The following is a 12802-nucleotide window of genomic DNA, read 5'->3' as shown; positions in this document are numbered from 1 at the left end:
TCAAAACTTCAGTGCCTTTGTTTCATTAGAAATCTGGGGAAATGAATTAGGAAGCTTCGGCTTTTTTAATTCAAGAGAAGCTGGAAGCCCTCCTTTTCTTTCGTTGTGGCTTAGTGTCATCCCTTCCTAACACTTACAGTGTTTACCGGCTGACAAATGCATTTCTTTACATGAATCTCACAGAACTAACTCAGGCACTTTTTTCCTGTATTAATTTGAGTACAAAGTTACGTTGTTTTGCTTTTCTCTAAATTTACAAAAAATTTTTAGAAAATCACTCATGCCCCACAAAGTAAGAAATTAAACACTGAACATTCCTAAAAATGAATCTGGAGGGGAGAAAATCAAGGTGCTTGTTTTTAAAATGAACTGAAAGAAGGTGGCAATCAATTATTTTTCAGAGGAGCACATTTTTGCTGAAAAGATTCACATTTCCTTGAGGATTTTATCCAGAATAGATCAATGAAACTAAAGCAGAACAATATCTAGTTTACCAAAAAAACCTGTGCTTCTCTCCTGGGAGACAAGCGATCACATATATCTATATGTGTGTTCGTTTCAGACGTTTCAGACAACACATGCACTAAATCATTTTTATTATCATCTGGTTGAACACACCGTCTTTCTTCTCCTTTAAAAAGTCTCTTTAATTTTGAGAACTTTCCTACTAATCATTGTCCCTTTGCTAATGAGCCTAACCTTCCCCAGAATGACTTCTCTCGTGTCAGCCTTCATTTTACATCTTGCTCTTTCCTCACGCTCTCTATTTCTCTTGGATTTCCCATTTTTCAAGCCACAAAGCAGACTTCAGTCTGTTGAATTTCAGCTCCTTCTTTCTGTCTTGGATTGCCTATTACCTATTGCAAAGGTCATTTTAAGTGTAATTCAGCTTAAATTACTTTATTTTCTAATCGGCACTTTTTTTTCTCTCTAGGTCCCTCCCTCACCCGGGCCTCCCACCCCGCAAGCTCACCCCCCATCTAAGTCTCGGTTTTCAAGGACTTCTCTATTCTTAATAGCTCTCCATGGAACTGGATGAAAGTGATTCTTAGATCTGCTGTTTTAAAGGATAAGATTTATATGTTCATAGCCTGGCCATGGAGGTGGGGGAGGCATGTCTCTAAGATAAGTGAAAACAACAAAAATCCCACTGCGAGTCTGGAAGACCCCAAATATAAAATCCACTGTCTCCTCTGACGGTTAGGGATCATGGCAGCGACGCCGAATTCTAAACTTGCCAACAACGGGTGGTGGTGGTGGTGGGTCATCAAATTACTTCAACCCACTGAGCTTTGGGGTGGCACCTGTGTGTGTGCATGCGCTGTGTGTGTGTGTGTGTGTGTGTGTGTGTGTGTGTGTGTGCGCGCGTGCTCATGCAATGTGGGTACATGTATGTTCGGGGAAGCAGAGATCCAGTGGGCTTCCTGGCTTTGGGGGGAAGGGGAGAGCCTGTCTCTCATCTCCTGAGACACTACCCATCCAGCTGGCTCTTTCCAGAAGGTTCTGTCCCCAGCTGTTTCTTCCTCGACTGGAATGAATACTATCCCAGGCCAGGGGATGTGGGCCGCTTGGTCAGTCTGCAGTGAGGGAAGAGGTGTCCTACGTCTTCACTGCCTTCAACTCACGTGGGGTTTTCAAGAGGAAGTTGAGGGTCTGGCCTGGGGCCCACATTCCCCAAGACTCCACAAACCCTGCTGGCTGCTCTGCTGGAGGGTTGGAGAGGTGGCCTCGAGCAGGAAAGCGTGGGCCTCATTCAGGGGCTCTGACCTGGCTCCTTGAGGCCTTTGTACTGGCAGTTCTGGAAGGTTCTCTCAGCAGGGCCAATGCCTCCTGTCATCCAGTGTCAACCTAGTCCCTCTTGCTGCCAGGCCCACGGGGTTGATTTCCTACCCACATCAATCAAAGGAGGAATCTAAATGGTTAAATTGAAGTATGAAGTGCTCCTGGGTTGGGGGGAGGGGTCAGGGGTGTGCTCTGCTTTCAGGCCACTGCACCACAGCCCCTAGCTTCCTTCCCTGCCTTTTCAGGCCTCAAACCAACCTTTTTTTTTTTGACCAATCGTCATATTTTGGTGTTGCCTTCCTTTAAAACAGGTAAAAATAATGAAATAAATGTGACAAAGGGCCCTGCCCCAGGTCTGCCTGGGAAGACGCTGAAGTGACCTTAAGTGAGATAATAAGCCAGGAGGTGAGGAGAGAGGACAGTCTTCTCACACGAGTGCAGCCCTGCTCAGTGGCAGCCGTGGCCACGCTGCCTTTAATGACAGGACAGCGTGTTCGAGCACCATCTAATTAATCCCATATTTTCACACAGCATAATTACGGAGCCGGCCCGAGTTATTTGGCTGCTGGAGGAGGAACCGCATGGCACTGTCCTCTCCTGGGCACCTCGCAATTTATTATGCTCTGCAGACGACACCAGCAGCCTCCCCGTGCAGGCCTATCTGTCATCACTGAATTATCAGGAAACGCACCCCCGAACGTACCGGGCGACAGGCTGCAGCAAATTGCTATTTTTATGGGAGATGATAAAGGAAATGCTACCTTATGTTCAAATTCTTAACTGTCTGGTGCACGAACTCCGTAGCCGGGCAGTGGCTTTGCAGCCGGTCCGGCCCTCGTGACAAGCCAGCTGGTTCCCAGGAACCCAGGGATGAGCCATGGCTGCTTCTACTCCGGCTCGCTCTCTTTTTTCTTCTTTGACATGTAATTTTTAAATTGGCCTTTACAAGAGCTCGCCAGCTGCCCTCGCCGTGCACACCTCCTACGTCCTGGCCCTCGGGTCGGGGTCCCCTCTTGAGCAGGGCTCTGCCTGTCATCACTCCGCTGTTGAAACCACCAGCGCCCCAGGTGTTCCCAACCAGCACCCCTCTGCAGGGCTCGGGGCTGAGGCCGTCATGGCCTTCATGTGCTCGGATCACAGGGGCCCAGGTATCCCCCGAGTGAGGAGAAGCACAGCCCCGTCTAAGGGAATCTCGAGTCCCTAACTCCGCCAGAGCCGGGGCCCCTCCCGCCCGTGGGCAGCCTCAGTGTTCGCAGCTCTGCAGCTCGACTGGTGTCTCGGCTGACAGAGCCTGGGGGCTGGGGCTCTCCCGCACGGCAGATGGCTATGGGACAATCCTGCAGACCCAGGAATGAGAGACCTGGCCTGAAGGGTTTTATCTGTCACTGGGGGCAGCAGGAAGCAGCCAGTTCAAGGGTTAAATGCTGGCCAACTTGAGCATCTTAGGCTCCCTGAGTCTGGGCAGCCCAGCCCACTGTCACCACTTCAACCACTGGGTCTGCCAAGTGGACTTTGCAGGGCTGGGGGTGGGGGCTCCCCACAACTGTGCACTTAGGAGGGGCTCTCAGCTCAGGGTTGGTGAACATGAGGGTTCAGGTCACAGGTCTCGCTTCTGCCCAACCCACCAGCCAAGATTTCCTGAGCCCTCGTTTAGAAATAAAATCAAGAAAGTAAAAGTAGAGTAATGCATTTCAACAGATTTCTGAATAGTTTCTGGAAAAATACGTCAGTTTGGGCTGTTGGTGCATTTGAGATGCACGATTACCCCTCTGCTGTGCAAACGAGCGTTGGATACCGTACCATCCTACGTGCTTAAGTGTGAACGTCATTGGTGCTTTGGAGGCTCTACAGGAAGCATGTCGAGTTCCTTTTGGGTTGGGGGGTGTTTTATAAGGTTTAACAGTTATATTTTCTTTTACTACCATTGTTGCAAGTGCTATCAGCAAGTTTGAAACAACAGTAACTATAAACATGCTGATTCAGCCAGAAAAAGCTTTTTGGGCTTACCTGGTTGAAAACTGTTCTTCTTCCATAGTTTCTACCCTGATGATTTGATTGAGCCTTGAGAGGGCACTAACTGCATCCCAGCCCCCTTCTGCCCCATGTGGCAGAGGAGAGCGTGACTTCTCATCACTACAGCTGTGGCCGTCAAGGCCATGGGCACCTGGCATGTACTTTCCATTGAGCCCCCCGGGGGGCATGCAGGTGGCAGGTGGGACCAGGCTCCAGCCTCAGTTTGGGTCAGAAACATGAGGACAGAACATCACAGAGGTGGGAGATGTCCAGATGTCCATAGAAAGTGAGAGGTGTCATCAGGCCTTGAGGGCTGAAACATGAGGAATGTCGGAGGCAGAGCGCTCACAGAGGTTTGGGTGGGCTTTGGGGGGCCTGAAGGGATTGTTAGGACACAGTGAGTGGAACAGGAGTGCTTCTGGGTGGGGAAGCTGCAAAAGGAGGACTGCTTAAAACAGCACTTCTCAAACTCACATGTTCGGGGAGCCACACGGAGGTCTTGCTAGATGCAGACTCAGGAGCTGCTGGCCCCTCCATGGTGGATCCTTTGGGAGGGTACCACTTTCCCCGGAAAAGAATTCCATCTGAAAGCACACCCACCCCAGGACGCCTGCCCCCTGCCTCTGGTCTATGGGCACGCCAATAACGTCAAGACATTATTTGCCCATGGTGTGCACAGCCCGTTTTTCAGCCTGCCATGACCTAAATCGTTGAAATTATAGTCACTACTCAGTATTTTTGAATATCAAAGGAAGACAACTCTCCTTGTCAGTTGGACAGTTGAAACACCAAACCATCGTTAGCCAAATATTTAATTAGAAAAGTAACTGATGGGTTTCCTTTTAACCAGCTCGCAAACCTTGCTGCTGAAGCATGGATTTCTCACCCCACTACCTTTCTGTTTTGTTGGAGTCTGATGTCTACACAGCAAAGGGCCCACACTGCAGGTGGACAGCTCAATGCACTTTCACAAACTGCACCCATCTGTGTAACCTACAAACAGGACATTACCTGTGTGTCCCTGTAGCCTTGTCAGTTGGCTTCTCTCACTCAGCAACCTGCATTTCCGTTCCCTCAAGGTCTTTTCATGGCTTGTTGGCTTATTTCTTTTTAGCACTGAATGATAGTCCATGGTCTGGATGGACCACAGTTTATCCATTTGCCAACTGAAAGGCATCTTGGTTGCCTCCCAGTCTGGGCAGTTATGAGTAAAACTGCTATAAATATCCATGTGCAGGATTTTGTGTGAACATAACTTTCAAGAACTTTGGTTAAATATCAAGAATCATGATTGCTGGATTGTATGGTAAGAGTTTGTTTAGATTTGTTGGACATCGCCAAACTGTCTTCTAAAAATCTATTTCATTATCTATTCCTACCTGTTTTTAAAAAGTAAAAGAGAAGATAGCATCCAATTTAAAAATGGACCTGCGACTTTTACAGACCCTCTCACTAAAGAAGATACACCGCTGGAAAATAAACATGGAAGCATGAATGAGAACTCCTCTAGCTCCACGTCCCCGCCAGCATCTGGTGGTGTCTGTGTCCAGATTTTGGCCCTTCTAGTAGGTGTGTAGCAGCATCTCATTGTGGTTTTAATTTGCGTTTCCCTGATGACATGTGACGTGGAGCATCTTTTCATGTTTATTTTCCAGCTGTGTATCTTCTTTAGTGAGACTGTCTAAAAGTCTTAGGTCCATTTTTAAATTGGATGCTATCTTCTCTTTTACTTTTTAAAGACAGCTTTATTGATATATAATTGACCTGTTTAAAGCATGTAACTCAGCAATTAGTACTATATTCAGAGTCTTGGGCAATCATCACCACAATCTAATTTTAGAATATTTTTATCACCCCAAGAAGAAATTCTTCATTAGCAGTCACTCTTCAATTCTAGGCGACCACTAATCTCCTGTTTTTTTCCTAAGAATTTATCATCTTAGCTCGTACATTTGGGACTATGATCATTTTGAGTTAACTTTTGTGTATCATATGAGATAGGAATCCAACTTCATTATTTACACATGTATGTATCCTGTATATGTGAGTGTCCAGCACCAGTTGGTGAAAACACTATTCTTTCCCCATTGAATTATCTTGCCACCCTTGTCAAAAATAAACTGGTTGGAAGTGTAAGGGTTTAGCTCTGGACTTTCGATCACATTCCATGAATCTGCATGTCTGTCCTTACGTCAACACCACAATATCTTGATTACTTGTAACTGTACTAAGTTTTGAAATTGGAATGTGAGTCTTCAACTTTGTTGTTTTTCAAGATCATTTTGGCCTTCCTGGGTGCCTTGCATTTCCAGATGAATTTTAGGATCATCTTGTTATCTATGCAAGAAAAGACAGCTGAGATTCTGGTAAGGATTGTGTTGAATCTGTAGATCAAATTGGGGGAGTGGGGATTGCCATCTCAATAATATGAAGTCATCTGAACCATGAACATAGGGTGTAGTCCCATTTAGTTAGATTATTTTTTATTTCTTTCACTAGTGTTTTGTACTTTTCAGTGTGCTCCATTTATTTTCTTAATTGTATTTATATGTATTTTATTCTTTTTGATGTAATTGGGAATGTAATTATTTTCTTATTTTCGTTTTCAGATTATTTATACCTAGTGTATACAAACATACTAGTTATTAGATTGGTGCAAAAGTAATTGTGGTTTAAAAGATTAAAAATAATTGCAAAAACTGCAATTACTTTTGCACCAACCTAATATTAGTCTTATAGCCTCCATTTTTGCTGAAATAGTTTATTAGCTCTGGAAGGTTTTCTGTGGATTCCTTAGGAATTTTGTATACAAGATCATGTCATCTGAAAATAGATACAGTTTCACTTGTTCCTTTCCAATCTTGATTTTCTTTTATCATTTTTCTCTTGCCTGATTGCTCCGACGAGAACCTCCCGCACAATGCGGACCAGAAGTGGTGGGAATGGCCATCCTTGCCTCATCCCTTGCCTTAGGAGTAAAGCATTCATCTCTCACCATTGAGTACGATGTTAATTTTGTTTTTTTTCATAGATGTCTTTTTTCAGATTAAGGAGGTGCCCATGTATCTATATATTCCTAGTTCATTGAGTGCTGTCATTTCCTTTAATCATGCAAATGTGTTTGATTTTTTAAATGATTTTTATTAAAATATAGCTAACATACAATGTTATATTATATTAGTTTCGGGTGTACATCGTAGTAATTCAACAGTACCCACCTGGCACTACTCATAGTTCTTACCATATTATTGATTATATTCCCTATGCTAAAGAAGTGATCACCATGATAGTCGAGCAACCACCTGACACTGTGCCACTCTATCACAACATTATTGATTATATTTCCTATGCTGTACATTGTATCCCCAAGACTTGTATGTTTTATATCTGGACATTTGAACCTCTTATTCTTTTTTATCTTCCCCCACCCCGTTTTCTCAAATAGAGTTGACATTGAATATTAATTTATATTAGTTTCAGGTCTACGGCATACTGATTGGACAATTATATAATTTACAAAGTGATCCCCCTGACTAGTACCCACCCGGCACTATACATTATCACCATATTATTGATTGTATTCCTTATACCCTACATCCCCATGACAACTGTGTAACAACCAATTTATACTTCTTAATCCCTTCCCCTTTTTCACCCAGTCCCAAGCCCCCTCCCATCTGGCAACCATCAAAATGTTCTCTGTATCTGAGTTTGTTCAGTATCATTCTTTGTTTATTTTGCTCTTTAGAGTCCACTTATAAGTGAAATAATATGATATTTCTCTGTCTGACTTACTACACTCAGCACAATACCCTCTAGGTTCATTCATGTTGTCACAGTGACAGGACTTTATTATTTTTTGTGGCTGAGTAATATTCCATTGTATATATATACCATCTTTTCTTTATCCATTCATCCACTCAGGGACACCCAGGCTGCTTTCATATCTTGGCTGTTGTAAATAATGCTGCAGTGAACATATGGATGAGCATGTCCCCTTCAAGTAGCATTTTGGGCGTCTTCAGATAAATACTTAGAAGTGAGATTACTAGGTCCTTCTTTGTCTCTTGTTATAGTCTTTGTTTTAAGGCCTATTTTGTCTGGTATAAGTATTGCCACCCCAGATTTTTTGTTCGTTTGTTTCCATTTTCATGAAGTATCTTTTTCCACCCCTTTACTTTCAATCTGTGTGTGTCTTTGGATCTGAAGTCTCTTGTAGGCAGCATATGTAAGGGTCTTGTTTTCTGATATGGGAATCCGTTCAGTTCCCATATCTTTTGATTGGAGCATTTAATCCATTTACATTAAAAGTAATTATTTATAGGTATGTAGTTATTGCTATTTTATTATTCATAATTTTGATATTTAATTTTTTGTCTTAAAGAAATCCCTCTTAGATTCCTTGTGATACTGGTTTGGTGGTGATTTCCTGTCTGGGAAGCTCTTTATCTGTCCTTCGATTCTAAATGACAGCTTTGTTGGGTAGAGTAATCTTGGTGGTAGTTCCTTGCTTTTCACCACTTTGAATATTTTCTGCCATGCCTTCTGGCCTGCAAAGCTTCTGTGGAGAAATCAGCTAATCATTTTATGGGAGCTCCTTTGTAGGTAACTAACTGCTTTTCTCTCGCAGCTTTTAAAATTCTCTCTCTGTCTTTAAACTTTGCCATTTTAATTATAATGTGTCTTGGTGTTGGCCTCTTTGGGTTCATCTTGTTTGGGACTCTCTGCGCTTTCTGGACTTGTATGTCTATATCCTTCATCAGGTTAGGAAAGTTTTAAGTCATTATTTCTTCATATAGTTTCTCAATCCCTTGATTTCTCTCTCCTGCTTCTGTTAACCCTGTAATGCGAATGTTGCTATGCTTGATGATGTCCCAGAGGCCCCGTAAACTCTCATTTTTTTGTTGTTGTTGGATTCTTTTTTCTTGTTGCTGTTCTGAATGGGTGTTTTCTGCTATTTTATCTTCCAAATTGCTAATTCAAACCTCTGCTTCATCTAATCTACTGTTGATTCCTTCTAAAGTATTCTACATTTCGGTTATTGTATTCTTTGTTTCTAACTGGTCCTTTTTTATGTTTCTTATCTCCATTTTTATGTTTCCTATCTCTTGTTGAAGTTCTCCCTGAGATTACTAAGCATCCTTATAACAGTGTTTGGGACTCGCGTCTGGTGGATTGCTTGTCTCCACTTTGTTTTGTTATTTTTTCTGGAGCTTTGTTCGGTTGTTTTATCTGGGACACGTTTCTTTGTCACCCCATTTGGGCTGCTTCCCTGTGTTCATTTCTATATAGTAGGTAGAGTTGCTATGTCTCCTGGTCTGAGTAGAGTAACCTTATGCAGTAGGTGCTGTGGGGCTCAGTGGTCAGTCTCCCTGGTCACTAGAGCCGGGTGCTCCAGGTGTCCCTGCAGGGATGTGTGTGCCCTCCTGTTGTAATTGAGCCTGGGTTGCTGTTTGCACATCAATGAGAGGGATTGACCCTCAGGCTCATGGTTCTGAGGACTGGCCATAACTATAGCAGAGGAGTTGTGGGGCCGGGGCAGACCCTACAGAGCAGGATCTGCCTTAGCAGGGCTCCGGTGCCTGCCCAATGCGCTGCTTGGCTGTGTCGTCCTGGGAGGTGGGTGGGTGAATCTCCAGCTCATTTCAAAGCTGGCCACTGGGGGCGCCAGCCTCAGGATCTCCTGGAAGGGGACCTGCTGTAGGCCAAGTTCAGCCACAGCCTATGCCCCACCAGGGGCCACCTGGCAGGAGCCACAAAGCAATCCTCAGATGGCTGCCGCCTGTCCTGTGCTTGGAAGTGCCTTGAGAGGCCAAGCTGTGAACCAAGGCCGGCTGCCACAGTGCCAGCTTAGGGCTGCTTAGCCAGAGGCACAGGACATGCTCAAGCCAGATGCCGCTTGTCTGGTTTCCGTGAACCTTTGAGAGAGACCTAGAAAGGCTGCAGCATGAGCTAAGGCAGGCAGTTCATACAAAAAAGCCACTAGCAGTGGCTTGGGTGGGCCGGAAAGTTGGGTGGGGCATGGTCTCAAATCACCTGGGCATGCGAACACATGGAGTTAGCCAGCTGATGGAGATTCAGGTATGAGGCCCACCTGTGTCTGCATGGAAGGGGGTGGGCTTAGCAAAGAAACAGCTTCCACCAGCTCGTCTGTATGGGAGGAAGCTGCCCCTCCAGCCGTTGTCCTGAAGCCAGACAACTCAGTTCCCCCAGTATGTCTCTGGCTTCTTTCGAGCTGCTGCCCCAGTGCTGGAACCCAGAGCCAGTGATTCCGTCCGTGGGTAAGTCCATGTGCGGGCCCTTTAGGAGGAGCGCCTGGGACTCCAGCTGCCCTCTGTCCCACTCAGCCACAGTCTCCACTGGTTTTCACAGACAGAAGTTATGGGGACTGTGGGGACAGAGCCCCAGGGAGCAGTTTCCGGGCTCTCGGCCTCACATAGAAAGGTGCTGGCTCAGGTAGTAAATGGCCATCAACTGTGATTGCATGGCCATCAGCTGTAACCAGCGAGCCATTGGCCACTGATATAACTGCTGTGGCTACACTAGAAAAAAAATGGGGGCCTAGCAAGAAGATGGTGGCTGAGCCTGCAAGCGGCGCAGTGAGGGTTGCGAAGTGTGGCTCCTGCTTCCTGTTTCTCCAACCCAGCCGCCAGAGAGAATATAGTGGTATGACTCCCCCATCTATGGCTCCGTGGGTGTTCCTTTTAGGCCTCACCATGTCCTGTGTTCTTGTGTGGGGAGCGGGAGCAGAGACCCCGCAGGCCGCCCTGCACGACAAATGGCGCAGCGAGCAGGGTCTCCCGCACGACAGGGACTTCTCTCCCCGGCCCTGAAACCCTTGGCTGGGGAGGGGCTCAGACCCCTGCTCTTCAAGAAGGGATTTCCACAGCCGAGATATCCCTCGTGGTTTTCAATGGTCACACACAGGTGTGGAACCAGTCTCTTCCGTGTCTCTGCCGCTCCTACCAGCCTCGAGGTGGCTTCTTCTGTATGTTCTAGGGTTTCAGTTCAGCTGGACTTCAGGTGATTTTCAATAATAGTTGTTCTGTGGCTTAGTTGCAATTTTGATGTGGTCGTGAAGGTGGTGAGCGCAGTGTTTACCTGCTCTGCCATTTTACCCTGAACTCCTCCAAATATGTTTGATTTTGTAAAGTGCTTCTGCATCTACTGAGATGACCATGTGGTTTTTTGTTCTTTATTCTAACATTATAGTGTGTTTAATTGACTTGGTTATAAAATCAACCTTGCTTATCTGGGATAAACCCAACTTGGTCATGGTGTATAATTTTTTTTTATATGTTGATGGATTCAGTTTGTTTTTGTATTGTTGAGGATTGTTGCATCAGGGTAATGTTGACCTTATATAATGAGTTGGCAAATGTTCTCTCCTAGTCTGTTTTTTTGGAAGATTTTGAGAAACGTTGGTATTAATTCTTTTTAAAATGTTTGATAAAAGTCACCAGGGAAGCCATTATGGGCCTGGGCTTTCTTGGTTGGAAATTTTTAAATTTCTAATTTAATCTCTTCTTACAGGTCTATTTAAATCTTCTATTTATTCTAGAGTCAGTATCAGTAGTTATGTCTTTCTAGGAAGGAATCTATGCCCTTTATAACATGTGGATTTTGGAATTAGCTTGTCCATTTCCACAGGGAAAGAAAAACAGCTGGGAGTAGGATTGGGATGGTATTTAAAGTGTAAATCAACGCGAGAATTCACATCACTAATATATTGAGGCTGCCAATCGAAGAGCAGGATACGTCCTTTTATTTAGGTGTATCTTTAACATTTCTTCTCTCAAAAATATTTTATACCACTTAGTACAAAAGCCTTGCATATGTTTTATTAGATTATTTATAGATATTTGATGTCCTTAATACTACCGTAAATAGTTATTATCTTAAAATTTAATTTTCTGTTTGTTGCTGGTATTTAGAAGTAAAATTAGTTTTGAATATTCAGAAATCTCTCCTCTCCTTTAATGTGTTACTATCTTTAGTCTGTTTATGTACCTCAGGTGGAAAGGGTTGTGTTTGTTGTGTTCTTCACTTCATGGTGTGTAATTGTCATTGGTCCCACAAGGCCCCTCTCTTGCATGGATTGTTTGCTCATTCCTGTTATCTCACCCCCCACCCCCATGGACCGCCATTTTCCTGTGTGTCATGTCCATCTTTTTGTTCTATTTCTGGTTACTAATGGTTCTGGAAGTTTCTTCACATCCTGTTGGACTTTGTTTAGAGTTTCCCACTTGGCAATGTTACAATTCACATTCCAGTTCTTTTGGTATTGCTCTTTATCTTGCTGATTTTCAGGATTCCTGTGTTTTTCTTGTTGCCTCTATCTCAAAGCATGAGACCAGAACTAAAAACATGGGTCTTCCTGGCTTCTGCCCACCCATCAGCGACTGGAGACTAAAAGTGAGACAGGTTCATTGGCCACTGTCATCTATGAGCAGGGAAAGTCCCCGAATTAAATTCATGGTCACATTTTTCCTGTATGCAAATAGTGCCTGGCAGTGCGATTTCTTCTTAGCCATAGAACTGGCCTAACACTCCAGCTGTGGGATGGTTGCTTCCTGGAGATGGTAATAATAATAAGGAACCAGTAGTAAGAGTAGTAGTGGTTCTCTGTGATCATTATGTGCCAGTGTCACTAACACGAGTTCAGGAGCTGGCACTGTGATGTTTAGATTTATCACCTGTTTTTAATAATCTAATAATTCTCGTTGCCATAAGGAGATTCCATACAACAGGCTAGTTACATATCATGGGAGGCCAACACGTGTGTGGATATACATGTCCAGAATTTATCATTGGAGTAAGAACATACTCGACATACAGCTGGACCTTAAAGCATGAAAGCAGGTGCACACTGTGATCTGAGACCTTAGGGCGCAGTGTCCGGGTGGGTCATTCCACGTTCCACCCATCTCATCGGCCTTGTTATAGTTTTGGTTGTTCTTCCCAAAGCTTGCCCCACATATGTGCTTTAAATACCTTTGAGATTTAT

This window comes from Rhinolophus sinicus, linkage group LG09 (genome assembly GCF_036562045.2).
Source record: "Rhinolophus sinicus isolate RSC01 linkage group LG09, ASM3656204v1, whole genome shotgun sequence".
Classification (NCBI taxonomy): domain Eukaryota; kingdom Metazoa; phylum Chordata; class Mammalia; order Chiroptera; family Rhinolophidae; genus Rhinolophus; species Rhinolophus sinicus.
This window is presented reverse-complemented; position numbering follows the sequence as displayed.